The sequence below is a fragment of the Lycorma delicatula genome, chromosome 8 (assembly GCF_047948215.1).
Source record: "Lycorma delicatula isolate Av1 chromosome 8, ASM4794821v1, whole genome shotgun sequence".
NCBI lineage: Eukaryota > Metazoa > Arthropoda > Insecta > Hemiptera > Fulgoridae > Lycorma > Lycorma delicatula.
The window spans coordinates 106352279-106368778 of record NC_134462.1 but is presented as its reverse complement, the minus strand read 5'-3'; the positions used below and the strand labels follow the sequence as shown (position 1 = coordinate 106368778).

At 31.6% G+C, this 16500-nt stretch overlaps 1 protein-coding gene across 1 annotated transcript in view; it reads left to right on the top strand.

Annotated features, from left to right (window-relative positions):
* LOC142328886 (basic helix-loop-helix ARNT-like protein 1) overlaps window positions 1-16500 on the top strand; it is a 508528-nt gene that overhangs the window by 98818 nt on the left and 393210 nt on the right. The gene's annotated exons all lie outside the window — the stretch shown is intronic.

Here is a 16500-nt window from a genome sequence, read left to right as displayed (position 1 = left end):
GTTCTTAGATATTTAAAGAAATTTCAAAATCTTTATAAACGATCGAGGACAAGGGTTCATTGCATGATCAACATTTTGTAACACAAAACTAGGACGTTTCTATTGAACGAAGATGAAAAAACAGTCGTGGTTGTTCGTCCTCCAGTAATGTTTTTTAAACCTTGTGGGATTGCCTTTTGTATTACCGTTCGTCATACTTTTTCTTCTTTAATCTGTGTATTCAGTATACAATTTTGATTCTCGCTCAGTATTTTTTGTAAATAAAGGTCCATTTTCTCGATGAATTATTATCAAAAATTTCGTTCTCGACGGGGAAAAAAATATGTTGATGCTTAATTCAAATTTGTAAACGATACTTGCTTGATGGACTGGATTAATGAAATAAAGGTGCGAATAAATTAGTCCGTGGAACAAATAAAATTTTTCCGATGGATAGGAATCTTCCTAAATGTCCGGATTCGGTCCGCTGTTCGTTTGTTCCGACTAACCTAAAGGAAGAATTATTTGTCGGATGCCCCTCAGTGTTTTTCTTAGTTTTCGATGTTCGTAAGAATATGTCATAATAGTTTTTAATTGTTTATTTCTTGGCAAAATTTGAGGACTATAATTATAATTCCTTTTTATCCCGACTTTTTAGTTTTAGTGTTTATAAAACCATTTCTAGATAAGTCAATGGAAATTGTCATAACATCAATATCGTATTCAGTATTTTTTCTACGCTAATATATGTTTTAATGGATTATAATTAAGGATAGAAACTTCTGATAGTCATAAACGAAGGTCAGTAGCAAATTATAGAACCTTCGAATAAAACAACTTTTTTTAAATTTAAATTACTTTAAGAAAACGGTGTTAAGTCACACAACTCTTTCCACTATTAAACTTTTGATATATTTATAATTAATGATTATGGCATTTTATAATTACAGCATGTCAATTGAGTTGTGACATGTAATTTTATTTTAACAGTCCCACAATAGATTGAAGAATATTAAACAGAGTTTACGTTTATAAATTAATTTTAGTTTGTTACTGTAATTTTATTATAAATAAGTGGAACCTTTTATAAACGTCTAATTGTTTCTGCTTATTTTTGCGTCAAATTATTATTTTCTCAATTTTCTTTACAAAAAAAAATGTAAAATAAAATAAAAACTGGGCAGTCATTGTAACCCAGTAAATGATTATTAGACGATATATATTGATTAAAAACATATTTTATATTTTATTATTTTAAATAATCTGTTATATTAAAACATACTTTTTTTTTGCAAATACAGAGGATTTTTTGTAACTGTGTTTCTTTTGTCGATCAAGAGAGAGTGTGAAAATCAATCATCCCTATCATATCAATGTATGATAGGGAAGGCGCTTACAAATGTGATAACACTGAAACGAAATGAATTAGTTAACAAGTTTTTTTTTTCTATTTTCTATGTATGTTTTATTTCATGTTACTTATAACATATTTTTTTTTACGTTTTTATAAAAATAAATAATTTTCGACCCTTGTTTCAATTTTTTTTTATTAGATATTTATCTACCGAGTACCTGCAATTATTACGTTTCTATTACAATTTTTTTCTATCGGTGAAATTACATCCGTTTGTCGTGTAATCGTTTATATCGCTGTCTAATTGATTCATCTAAGGAATATAATTTGAATAATTACGGTTCTTATTGTAGAAATCAAATCTATTTATTTATTTTTTAATGATTATATAATTGGGATAGGCCTTTACATTAACTAGGGTACACAATAAAATTATTTTTGTAAGTGAAGATTATTTTGCTTTACGAAAGGCTTTAAACTCAGTGAAAATTCGCCAGTTGATCTCGTCCGGTTAATTATTCTATTGCGCACCGGGTTGGTCTAGTGATGAACTCGTCATCGTAAATCAGCTGATTTCGAAGTCGAGATTTCTACGGTTCAAATTCTATTAAAGGCAGTTACTTTTATATGGATTTAAATACTAGATCGTGGATACCGCTGTTCTTTGGTGGTCGGGTTTCAGTTAATCACATATCTCAGGAATAGTCGACCTGAAGAGTACACTTCATTTTAATTCATACATATCCTATGAAGTAATAGCTTACGGTGGTCCCGGAAGCTAAACGGAAAAGAGAGTAATTATTCTCTTGAGTTTGCCGTTTATAAATATAAACGTAGTTTTTATCCGTTATAGAGTCATTTTAAGCCGGTTTAAATTTTATGATTGGATCAGTCGTATTCCAAAAACACCTACCATATCTAGAGCGTACTGACCACAACGTTCTTCTAGTAATATCATTTTTTTTTTGACATTATTAACCATGTAGGCTGGTTATCGATAGATCCTTCAGCCCGTAACCAGATACAAACCAGTATTCATTATTTTATAGCAAGAACAACAGGATGGATTCAGGACATCAGTGAATAAATGTTGTACTCTAAATCTCGTACAACGTTCATGAAATCCGATCAACTTTACTCATTTTTCATCTTCTGTAATGTATGATTGAACCACCTACGGCTTTCTTTTTCCTGTTTAGCCTCCGGTAACTACCGTTTAGATAATTCTTCAGAGGATAAATGAGGATGATATGTATGAGTGTAAATGAAGTGTTACTCTTGTACATTCTCAGTTCGACCATCCCTGAGATGTGTGGTTAATTGAAAACCCAACCACCAAAGAACACCGGTATCCACGATCTAGTATTCAAATCCATGTAAAAATATCTGGCTTTACTAGGACTTGAACGCTGTAACTCTCGACTTCCAAATCAGCTGATTTGGGAAGACGCGTTAACCACTACACCAACCCGATGGGTTAACCACCTACGGCTACTCATCTTTTACATAACTTCTAACGAAAGCATAGAATGGAGAAATGTTTATTTCTAATTCCAGCTTTCCTCTCATACATCTATCTTCCCGTTTTCTACAACCATTGCGGTGATACGATTTAATATGCAATAATACGGTAACTTTGTAAGCCGATCTTTTAAAATTGATGTGCTTGAAATAATGAAGTATTTACGGAACGTAAAAGTGGCGGGAGTATCACCTTTTCTCCCTACGAATCGCAGAGCCTGGACAATGTCCCTTGCTGCTGTATCTTTATATTATCGGGCGGATTTCATCGGTTATTTAGTGGCGGTTATAAATTTTAACTTTTATTTATGGACGGATTTGGTGATTTGCGTTGTCATCCGTTTGGACCAGCATTTTCAATTTATTACACTGGGTCTGGCTGTGGGAGATGTAGCTTTTTGAGCCTGGTGCTCCCGGCGTTATTCCCCTTCAGACCGTCCGCTGGAGTCCTTTCGATTCTAGCACCTTATGGGCTAGCAGGAATACGCCAAAACGGGACCCTAGTTTTTTGGAGGAAGTCGCGCCCCCTTCTCAGGAGGGATTGGCATGTGCTGATTAAATTAAATCGTAAGTTTTAAGGATTGTGGATAAAGGGTTACAGATCTTCGTCTTCGTCTTCTGCGGCTGCCCTTCACGATGCGAAGTATTTATTTAGGTCGCCTAGTATCGTACGTCCACCAGAGTTCTGAGGATGTGAAAGGTTTTTCGTGGTGAATTTTTATCTAAAAGAAAACAGATAGGTCCCTTCCTTGCTTTTTTTATTGGTTATTTATGACTTGCCCCAAAATCTTGAGCTATTCATTGTAACACTTTCGCAGACGACCCTATGTTGTCTATATCTGAAATTAATCATTTAAAAGGAATTGGAAATTATAAGGTACTAGCTCAAAAAATTATTCTTTGGATGGATTAAAACCGTCTAACTTTAAATATGAATTTTTAAGTTGACTTTAAAAACTTTTATTAGCGTGGATAGAATTCCTACTAATATCAACGATAATATTTCTGTTTCTCCCGAACCGAAATTTCTTGGTACTTTATTTGATGATTTCTCTAGAGATGATCAAATCGATTTTGATTGAAACAAATGAAAATGTATTGTTTTTCTTACCTTTGAAGGCTTTAATAAAAAGGCTAACTTTTTTAAAATTATTAACTATTTATGACGCATTAGTGTATCACCGTCTAATGTATTTCATCTCGTTAGACTTCCTCAAAAAGACAATTAGTTTTTAAGGTACAAATATAGCCTATCAGATCATTATCCGGCGCCAGAAGTATAAATCGTGTAGACCTGAAATTAAAAGTACTAACTTATCCTTTTGTTGATATTGATGAATAAAAAAAATAAACAAATAAAATCAATAAGAAAACCAACAACAAGAACAAGAAAAATTCTTGTTCTTTCAAGAACAAGAATCTTTCCTGAAAAGAACGATCACTTATTCTTTAAAAATAACAACAACCACTTATATCACACCAGGCACAGGAACTGTTTTTATATATAACTGAACACAATAATTCGGCTACTAGAAAAGAGGTCTTACATATCACGCTTCCGTTACCATTTTTTTTTTTTTAAATAAATTATTGAACCGTTTGAAAAGATTTTCTAACCGATTTATTTAAAATACAATTAAAAAGTTTTCGTTTACAGAAGTTATTTATGTATTTGAGCTAGGCAGTGGAAAACTTTTATCAAATGAGGGAGGTGCCATCCCGTATAAAGATACTCTTCCGTACAATTTTATACCGGTTGCCTGAAAAGTGATTGAAGCATCCATTTAGGTGGTTTTGTTTGTATTTTTTCTCGTTGCTTTACGGTTAAATTGTACCTTTCTCATTATTTATCCGCTTATCTTACGGGTTTTATGAAGGGTCATCCCGGATCATTCCTGAGGATCTGTTCGAGTTTGTACGTCGTTGATGTTTAAGTGTTTCGGGAAGCCCACCGGGTTGGTCTAGTGGTGAACGCGCCTTCCCAAATCAGCTGATTTGAAAGTCGATAGTTCCAGCATTCGAGTCCTAGTAAAGTCAGTTATTTTTACACGGATTTGAATACTAGATCGTAGATACCGGTGTTCTTTGGTGGTTGGGTTTCAATTAACCACACATCTCTCACAAACTGAGGATGTACAAGACTACACTTTATTTACACTCATACATATCATCCTCTGAAGAATTATCTAAACCGGGGCTAAAAGAAAAAAAAAAAAAAAAAAAAAAAAAGTGTTTCGGGAGGAGGGGGGCAATTATATCTTCAGACCTATCCCCGGTAACTTTGTGTCCTATTCGTATCTACAGAAACCCTGTCCTGGAAATACTTGATAGGGAAACAGGATCTCCTTATACATTCGTGGTTACCATCCGTGGAAAGAACGAAAAGTGTTTTAATCGATTAAAATTTTTGTTTAATCAAAAGTTGTTTCTTACGCAAGCCTTCGATCACGTTCCTTCAGCTGTTGTGGACGGGCGTTTAGTAACCGTTCACCGTAATATAATTCGTATAATCAACACGAATTTTGTCCAAGCTCTCTATCGCTTCCGATTTCAATCGAAACCTAAAACGCTTCTTCTCTTTTGTAATAAGTAATCGGTTAAGTAGAATTTCTCTCTTCACCTAATAGAGTAGACCGGGAATTTGTTCGTAGACATTTTTCGGATTATAATATTAGCGATTATTTTAATATTAAAATTAAATTTAAAATTTATTCTGTGTTAAAGTATAAAATAAATTAAACGATGGATACGGGCTACTAGGTGTTAGTCAAATTGTGTCCGCCGACCTTAGATCGAACAATTGGCCTTGTTATATTTAAAATAAAATAAATTACATTAGAATTAAAAAAACCACTCTTTTAAGCGACTAGTTAAGGGCTGGTTTAGTTAAGTTTGGTTAGATTATATTTATAATTTCTTTGCAGTTTCTCTAAAAATACCCACTGATTTGGAAGAATTCTGCCTCTATTGTACTTCATTTTTAAAAATGAGGACTCGCTTATTTCTACCGTCATTACTGGACCACCTACCTTTTCTTGGACTTTTTAATAAATGATCAACACACACACACATACACCTCTCACGTACATCTTCCAATCTGTTATTGCTTCACTTGACATTAACCTACGCTGGCTTCGCTCACCAACCTTGACTAATATGTTTAAAATAACCGGTATAAATCACCGTTAGTGTGTTTTCTGTAATGTTTTATTCATCAGTTATTATAAAACATGATATATTAAGTAATTTTTATGTTAAAAAATGCGAAAAAAGTGTCAGGCGTAAAACGAAAACTACCCGTTTTCAATATACAAATTGATATTTATTTATAAAAAGCAAATATAAAAAAATTGATTCCGCAGGCGTTACCCGATGAGAATAATGAAAAAAAAAAAAAACGACAACAAAACTTTAAGATGCAATATTTATAGACAAATTAGTAACAAGTACTATTCACATTTATTCTATGTAACCTAAAGCGCTGAAGGTGCAAAAAAAAATTAAAATGTGATTAAAACCGGAAATGCAAATAATGTCTATAATATAATGGAAATTAATGCCGGTTATCACCTTATACTACTTTTTAATTAGTCATAATGCAACAAAATGTAAAACGCTTGCAACAAAGTAAGAAAAATAATGAATGATTGTTATATTCAACCGTCCTGGGAAACCGTATATATAATCTACGTCTACATTTTACAGTATTATAACACCGTATGAAATTTAGAAAAAAAATTCTTCATACTAATTTTGTAAAATCAAACCACCCATTTCGGGCACACTAAAACAACAATCACGTGAACGACAATATTGTTTTATATAGCGTGACAATCTCTTTATAAAAAAAGGAAGTAAATTAACTTAGAAATTTGAAATAAATTCCCGGAAAAATTCAAATAAATGGATAAAAACTATTAACGAAAACAATTTTCCGGTTTTGTGGTAATTATACATTTAGTGGTTCGGGATAATACATCGCGAGCCCGAATTTTGCAACATGTGTAGCGGGTGGTGTATAGCTGTGCACTTTGCGTGCGAGAGAGATAGATTGATAGGACGGGTGGAACAGTTAGGTGTCATTCCTTTACGAAATTATCTCGTATAGCTACGTACACTTACATAGTACGCTGTACATTGTTATGTATGCAGGATAGTTAATAGCGCGGTAAGCCAGTCGTCAGTCTATTTGCACAGCAATACGCCGCCCGCTATACCTGTAGTATAAAAGTCATGCTGGGGCACTTCACATTAGATTACGACATTTTGTAAAAGAGAACTGCGCACCGTTTACCTAAGCTAAACAAATAATTCCAGTAATTATTGCAATTATTTAAATAAACAAAACATTATTGTTAATTAGTCAAGGTTAGCGAGCGAACCGAGCGTAGGTTACGTTTGGTTAGATTATATTTATAATTATATGAAGTAATACATATAATAATTTTGTTAAGCATGTTCAGTTGGTGTAAGTATATAAATATGGTTAATTTACAAAAAAAACCGTTTACCAACAATTGAATTCAACGCGTTCAAGCGTTTTCAATAAATTTCCAGGAACTCTCATATTCGTCCTATTTATAATGTTAATTAAAACTTCACATTAAAATTATAAAAAATCGTGGTATTTGCTTAAAACATAACGGTTGGTCCCTCATCATATGTTTTTAAAAAATGGCAACGTAAACGTCTTGTCAATTTGGTTGTCATCCAAATCTGACCACCAAATTGACAGTACGTTTACGTTGACGTAATTTTAAAACATATGACGACCAACCGTTATGTTTTCACCAAATACCACAATTTTAATGTGAAATTTTAATTAACATTATAAATAGGACGAATGTGATAGTTCCTGAAGATGGAATTTAATTCCGAAAACGCCTGAACGCGTCGAATTCAATTGTTGGTAAGCGGTTTTTTGTATATTAACTATAGTAAAACTTATATTTTTAATATGTACATTATGATAATATGGAATATGTTTAAAATGACCGATATAAAACAGTATGTTAGTGCGTTTTCTCTAATGTATTATTGGGTTATTTTTATTGAGTTATAGGGTTACTACGGTATTTTTATAATGTTTTTATTTATCAATTATTATAAAACATGCTTTATAGTAATATTTATGTAAAAAAATGCGAAAAAAGTGGGTGGCGTAAAACGAAAAGTACTTGAAAATGTATCAAAGTAATTAATAAAGTAAAGCCGGCAAAGAGTTACGTAACTTTCCTGGTTTTTCTCTTGACATATTTTAATTTCAGGTAAGCAAATTTTATACAGGATAATTAGTAATGTAGGATAATTAAAAAGCGTGCAGGTGATGATTTTGTTTATAGTATAATTTTTTTTTCAAATTTTGTAATTTTATTTAAACGTATATATATATATATAATATAGCTTACGGCACTCCCGGTAACGTAAGGATTCCAGTGCGCGGTCATAAATCTAAATCGGTTCACCCGTTGAGCTGCTACGGTGGAAGAAACATACATACACCCTAAATACATTCCACTTCTTTTTGGGAAGTCGTGTAAAAATATCCACAACTTGAAAAACAGATCAAAAATGATAAAAGATTCAAAACTGTTAAAATTTTTAAGAGGCGTCTCATGAGACTCGCTTTTCTTAAAAAAAGTTCACGTGTAGTCTTCATTAATACTCTATATTGTTGGATTTTCACTCTTGAAAATTGTTAAAAAAAATTGATTTATTTTAAGTACGGGTCCCATTCAATCCATCTGGTTTTTGGGTCTTAAAAGTTTCTTTAATTAGTAATTATTTACTTCATAAGTCAAGCCCCTTTAGGTCCAGTGTTATTCAACAAATTAAAAAAAGTATATTTATTAAAAAAGAAGAAAATGACCTCCGTGCCTTTTCTAAGAAAACCTACTAAAACGGCCAGAGGTAGAAATACATCCTAACACGAGATATAGTTGAACAGTATAAATTGCACGGTAACAAAATGAAGAACGTACAACAAAGCATCATAATGACATTTATTTTGCTCAAGCATTCACTCGGTGTTTAAAAGAAGGCAAATTTGGTGAGACGGTCGATCCATCGTTAGCCGGAAATCAGGATAAAAGAAAACACAGAAGTTACCGGACAGGGATGAATTAAAACTGGAGTTTCTTACCACAAGGATGTTTAGGATATTAAAGGAGTAAATAAAAAAAGTAGAAATCATCGAGAGGATTTATCGATTGTAAAATTGTAATGTTTTGTCTGTTAAAGAAAAACAAAGGAAAAGATTGTGAAAATCGTAAGTAAGTCTTAAAGAATTTAGATCTAAAGAACGATCGAGGTCAACTTGGGGTGAGATTTAGAGAGAATTTTACGAGAAAGTTGACTGATGAGGAAGTGCGGTGATGGGCAGACAGGACCGGAAACATTTCTGTGGCTGTACACCTACCGATTTATAAGGATCAAATATGTTAATATTAATCAAATTTGAATCGCTTCCCCTGTCTTTTGATCGGTATGGAGGTGGGCGTTATCATGCAGTATTATTATGCCTTTTGAGAAAGAGAAACAGAAGGTTTCCTTCTTATTTAGGATTTCACTTTATTTTCTAGTGTCACAAGAGTACACACTGTTGATCGTATGTTCCTTTTCCAAATAATTGCAGTTAGGCTTTTATATTTCCAAAATAACTTAGCGTCACTGTACCGGATGATACGTAAATTTTGATTTTTTTTCCTGGCATGCGAATTCGGATATTCCATTCGATACTTTGGCGTTTGGATTCCGATACAAAATAATGAATCCAAATTTCATAACGAGTTATACAATCTAAAAAAAAAAAAGACTTTCTTTCGCTAAAAACAGGCGTATTAGTTTTGTACAAATGTGAATTCAGATGTATTTTATGATTTTTAGTAGACCATTTCGGACCCATCTCGAACGTGTTTTGCGCTAATTAAACTTATTGTGAGTAATGGAATGGACAGTACCACCGATATTTCCACTACAAAATTGCAATTTCAAAATATTTATGTCCAAGCGAATAACATCATTAATGCGATTTTTTAAACCACCAGTCGATACTTCGGCCGGTCTTTCGCTTAGATGATAATCGATAATACTTGTTTTGTCATTACTTTTCTATCCATTTATAAAGATTTGTTCGTTAATTATGATAAAAATACATTTTTTATCGTAACGTTTTATAGTCCACGAGTGAATTTCCGCCGGTTTACACCTTCAGAAAATAGAAATCTTTTCAAAGCACGCTTTTTACTTCCTTGTACGAAGTAAAGGGAGTATTGTGTTGGCGAAAAATTTAGGTTTCCAGATTTCAACGGTAATATCCACTTTGACCATCCCTGAGTCCATTTTGACTAGTTTCAGCGTGACGTTTACATTTGTGCATACGTATGTATCTCGGGTAACTCAAGAATGATTAGCCGTAAGATGTTGAAATTTTGAATTTAGGACAACTTAGATGTGCGTCTCCGTTTTAGATTCCAATTGACTTGACCAAAAATGTGCAAAAAAGCCCAAAATCAAAAAACAAATTTGGATTTTGGACTTTTTCTTAACTGCAGTAATAAACCCTCATTGAGACCTTTTCAACGATATATCATAAGTTGTACTTTATTTTCATTGGTTCCAGAGTTTAGCCAAATAAAATTTTAATTAAGAAATATTTAGATCTTACAAGAAGACACATCGGTTCGAATCAGAATTCATCTCCTTTTGTTTAATTTAAATTATAATTTATTAATAGTTATTAATTTTTCGTTGTAAAAATGTGTTTACGATGACTAATAATTCAATGATGACAAAAGAAAAGAAATAATATTAGAAGTTATTTATGATATAAAATTTTATGAACTTTTAAAAAAAAAATGTGATATGTAATTTAATAGGCAGACAAGGAAATCATGTGGGTTCCTCATAGATTTTTTCCACTGTATACGTTTCAAGCGAAACCAGCATTTTTAAATAAACAAAAGAATTTAAAATAATATAAATTATTAATGAACATGTTTTTTAAGTCGAGGGTGCCAACTTAGATAGTTTCACTTTATTCTTTTCCAAAGTTCTCAATTTTCTATTGAAACCACCCTTGTAATAATGGATGTATGTTTTGCGAAACAATATAACATAACAATATACAATTTCACGTACGGTAGTCGTTATTGATCAAAAGTTAAAAAAATAATTTTTTTCACAGTCGATTAGGCTTTAGATTTAGCTATCTATGTATAACAACACGCTGATTATAAATTATAATTATAAATTTAACATACTCGTCTAAATTGACTATTTGGAAGAACAAACCCACCAGATTGGTCTAGAGGTTAAAGTCGTCGCAAATAAGTTAATTTGAAGTTATTTTTGGTGCTTGTTTTCCTGTTCCCCTGGGCCGGCTCAACACAGTATTACTCAGCCCGCCTACCGGCAGTAAGTCTGGCATGGCAAGTCGGCTCACTCACTGGTTCCGGATCTTTTCCTTATTTTCGTCTTGCTTCTTCTTCTAACCGCTAAGGCTAGGGACACCGGGCATGGCTATGCAGTTCCCGGGCCCTGCCCCAATCGCCGGGTCTCGGTCGCGCTTCTTTTTTTTTAAGTATTTCCTCCCACTTCCTGTAATCCACTTCCTTTGTTCGTATAAACTCAGCCACGAATCTCTCTATTGTCAGTCATTCCTCTTTACCTCTCAACATATACTTTGTTGTAGTTTCCGTTTTGATTTCGAAATTGAAGTTTCTAAGGTTCAAGTCCTAGTAAAGGCAGTTACTTTTATACGGATTTGAATACTAGATCGTGGATACCGGTGTTCTTTGGTAGTTGGGTTTCAATCAACCATACATCTCAGGAACGGTCTACCTGAGACTGTACAAGACTTTCATTGATACATATCATCCTCATTCATCCTCTGAAGTGATTCCGGAGGCTAAACGGAAAAAGAGAGAATTGGAATAACAACAATGATATCAAAACATTTTAATTTTCGAACCTGTCGATGCAATCTATATCAATATATGATTGCTGATTTCCTAGTTAAGGATATCCCGATCACCGGAGAATTGTGGGCAGAATGGGTCTGTAATGCCTGGTGAAGTTCTTTCAAAGCTCCCTCCAGTGATTCATCATTCCCTGAAGAAGTTGTCTTGTTTCGTAATCTCATTGTGAATAAATCGTCCGTTTCTCACTGCCCAATCTTTTTTGCTTATATTTAAATCCTACCCTAAAGTGGTTTTAAAATTTTTGTCGGGTGATGCCCACTAGATGAATTTACATCCTCGGTGTTAGTAGCTGTATTAATAAACTTGTCAAGGAAATCTGTTTCCTCTTTGGTGGTTATACAAAAAATTGAAGTTTTTCGAGGAAACTCAGGTAGAGCTGGCGTTTCTATTACATAAATAATGCTCTAAATATAACTTATGTTTACAGTATTATTTTTAATCACATTTCAAGTTAAAACCTTAATAAATTGAAATTCTTGTTTTAAAATTCACGAGTACAGTAATAAATTTTATAAGTCCATTATTTTATTGTTTTTCAGTTAAGGTCCATTTATAAATGCCGCAGTACTGTTAAAGGTAAATCGTTCAATCACAGGTTTATACGGTGTAATAGGGCTAAGGGTACATCCAGTAATAAAAGTGAATATACAACGTAAAAAAAAAAAAAAACATTTTCAAGGATGGATCGGACTATCTTATTTTAAAAAAGGCTTTGTTAACGAGAAGTTGTAATTTATCCTTTTTCTAACAAAATTCCGAACTAAATCATAAAATAAATGTTTAAAGTGACAAATACTTTTGTATTTTTGACAAATACAAAATCTAAAGTGAAGTTTCGTGGCGAATTTTCCGAACCTTTTTATATAAATTCCGGACTGGGATAAGGCGACGGACGTTCGCCTTTATTATTTAATTGTGCATTAGAATTTCTGATGCGCGAACGGTTTAAAATTAATCCAAAAATATTCACATAGGATACAAAAGAGATAACTTAAATTTAAATCGCCTAGGATTTGCTGACGACTTTGTTAGCTAATAGTATCGCAGAAGCCAGAATACAAATAACAAGTATAGAAGAACTTGCGAATAAAATTGGACTTGGCGGATAAAAAAGACTAAAATGATGGCTATAGATCCTTTAGTTATTAATTCTGTGAATATTAACGGAAACAAAGTAGAACTTGTAGAAAAATTTTAATATCTTGGAGATCATTACTTGTAATCGTAACGAAAAACAAAATTGGACCGAAAGACTTTAATAATAAATTTTTTAGAGTGCCACAAGTAACCAAAAATAATTACAACAAAAAATCGCTCTCGATTAACATTAAAATTAGACACTGCAAAACTGTGGTTAAACCAGTAATTACTTACGCGAGCGAGACTTTATTTAGATTAAATCAGAAAAATAGGACTGAACCTTAGCTTAAAGTTGAACGTAGGATTCTTAGAACCTGCATAAACAAAAAATATAAACACGAAAATCGGTACAGATTATCGCCTAATAAATTTCTGTACGAAAACTTGGAATCCTTAATCGATACTATGAAAAAGAAGCGAATTTCTTTTTGCGCACATTTGTTAAGATTACCGCAGGATAGGATTACTAAGAGAATTATCGATCGATTTTGGTTTTTAAAAAATCCGCCGTTATGGATCAAAGAAATTAAAGAAGACGTGCAAGAATTAAATTTGACTTACGAAGATTTACTTAATAAATCCGAAAAATTAAAATTTGCTATTAAAGATCCGAATACCAACTTTAAAATAAGAACTTTCAATTATACAAAAAAGGGTTTATTCAGAAGAGGATCGTAAAGCAAGATCATTAAGAATGACTAAATATTGGGAGAAAGTAATAGCTAAGAACTTAAAAGCCAAAAGATCGGCAAAAAAGACCTGAATCATTCTGACTAAAGTGGTCCTTTAGCCTTAAAAGAAAAAAAAAAATGTTTAAAGTAAAGAATCTTATTACAAAATGTTTTCAGTCATCTTCGGTAATTGATGATTCTGTTTTTGTCCTGGCGTCGCGTCGGCTGATGTTACTACTATTGAGGGTTTTTTTGTGATTTGGGGTTGGTTTTAAGAATTTGGGGTAAACTATATATCATTTGAATCGTGTCTATTCGTAGATTTACATTCTTACCAGGTTGACTGTCACACTGAAAAATGCAACATTTCCAAGGCTGCTATACTTATTTTGCTAAAAATATCCACCGGTTCTGCCATTTTTTTTTTTTTCAATTTCAATAAAGGTTTTGTTACTCTATTAATAATTTTTCATACCAATTTTACTTTGCAACTTTATTTTTTGAAATATTTAAAAATAAAGTTGAGACGTTAATTTGTGTTTCATAGCAGTCGTGGATATCGAGACACCAATTGATGTCTCAATATGTTTCTCATATTTTAATTGAATTATAATATCTTTTACTTACTAATAACTAACTGATGGTATTTATTTTTAATTTTACAACTCCAGAATTGTTTGAATAGTGTTTTTATTAATTGCAATACTTCTTTTAACGTAAATTACTAAAGGTCACTCTCTCACTCGCTCTTCTGTAATAAAATCACATATTACTAATAATTGTAATTCAAACTGACATTTTTAAAGTAAAATTTTAATTTAATATTTTTAAGAGTACTTTGTATTAAAATATAATTAAACTTTGTCAGTAAAAAGTAAAATTAATTCACATTTTATTACAACACTTTTCAGTTATATTTATTTGGTAATTTTCAAAAAAAAAAAACGTTTTTAATTTAAAATTAAAAGAAAAAAATCGGTGGTACATACAACACAATAATATAAAAAATTTCATCTTTAAAATAATATGTAATTTGATACAAAAAAATTAAAAATACACAATAATATTGCATCTTAAGTGTGACATTACATTGAGACATAATTGGTGAAGTCTCGTAGCAGTATTGAATTGCGAAACTTAGACATCAAATTACAACTCATAGCAATAATGTATAACTGGTTGAGACATCATTTGATGTCTCACGGCAATCATCCTGTTAAAGCATACCTTCCTAATTAAAAAATACTGTCAACAGTACGATTAGTTGACGCTAAGGTAAAAAAAAACACCAATCTGAGGATGACTGAAAACGTTTTTAAGTAAATGAAAAAAAAACGTTTTATTGTAAAATTTACCTTTATACAACTTTGCAGTAGTTTAACCTCAAATTAATATAATTACCACGGTCAAGAATATGGTAAAAAAACAAAAAAACGCTTCAACCTTTTGACGTTCTGAGTAGTTTCCTATTACACATTGTAAGTCATAAGAATTTCAACGACCGAACCGATTATTCTACATTTAGTATTTGCGGGAAAAAACGTGAGTGAAATATATTAATTAATACGTTTCATGTTGATTCGTAAATACTCAAGATTTATTACCTTGTTATAAACAGTTTTAACGGTTCCAGTAACTTATCAGTTGATAGTTTAGTTCTGGCTGTGATAAAATAAAAATAAACTAACTGCAGTGTAATTCTTACTGTAGTTTTTTTTTTTAAACATGTAACGTAATTTTATTCGTTCCTGTTGCTAAGAGTGGGGGGCATTATTTATGAAAGTTCGAAAAACAGAATGTATTGAAGTGTGGACTACATTTTGTCCAAACCTGAAAAAAAATCCAAATTTATGTAATTGTAGAATTATATAACAGCAGCATTTCAAATATTTTGATATTATTAAATCATAAATTTATATAATCCCAAAAAATATTGGTGTTGAAATGTCTTGGATTCTTTTTTTGTTCTAAATACTTTGGAAATTCCTATTTTCTATAGAATAACTGTTTTTTAGGTTTTAATTTTATCCCTCTTTTTATCTTCCTTGTTTAAGATACGGGATACCTGTAAATATTGTAATCGTAAAATTATGGTTTTAGATCCCCCCATCTTTTCTCCACAAGTCAAATTCCGTCATATATTAGAATATCTCTTCCTATTTTCCAGTTCTTAGTTCATCCAGTATTTAGTCTATAAAAATTTGTTTTAAAATTGTCAATTAATTTTTAGTTGTAACCGCATTGTATTTATTATAAGTACTGAATAATGTAAAAATATTTTTATTTTTAATTAATTAAATATATAATCATTTTCTGTAAATTATTTTTGCTGACTTCGAAGAAAAGTACGGTATTACTTTCGGACTTACGACGAGATTGAGGGGTGAACTGAGTTTTCCTTAATTTTATTTTGAGGTATGAGAAGAACGAAAATACCATTCACTATGGTATAAAATCCATAAACCATTCACTCTGTATAAAACCATTCCTACAAGAATGGGTACCTAGGTTTTATATCTAGGTATAAAAACCATTTACTATGGTTTTGCCTATGTATAAAAATTTTGGCTCGAAAATCTCCAAAACTACTTGGTGAATTATGTGCTTTTTAGTGTATGTGAAGTTGTGCATGTGAGAATTTGATGAAGATTTGTCGAATCGTTCTTCAGTTACGTTTAATTTAAGGTCAACAACAGACAACCTAAATTTGAGGTTATTTTTAATTATTTTATTAAATTACGGTTTTAATTATTTAATTTTCTTTTAAACATATAATATATTTTAATATTATATTTTAAAAAAAAAATATATATATATATATATTTACTTATTTTAGTTTTCTTATTTAGTTTTA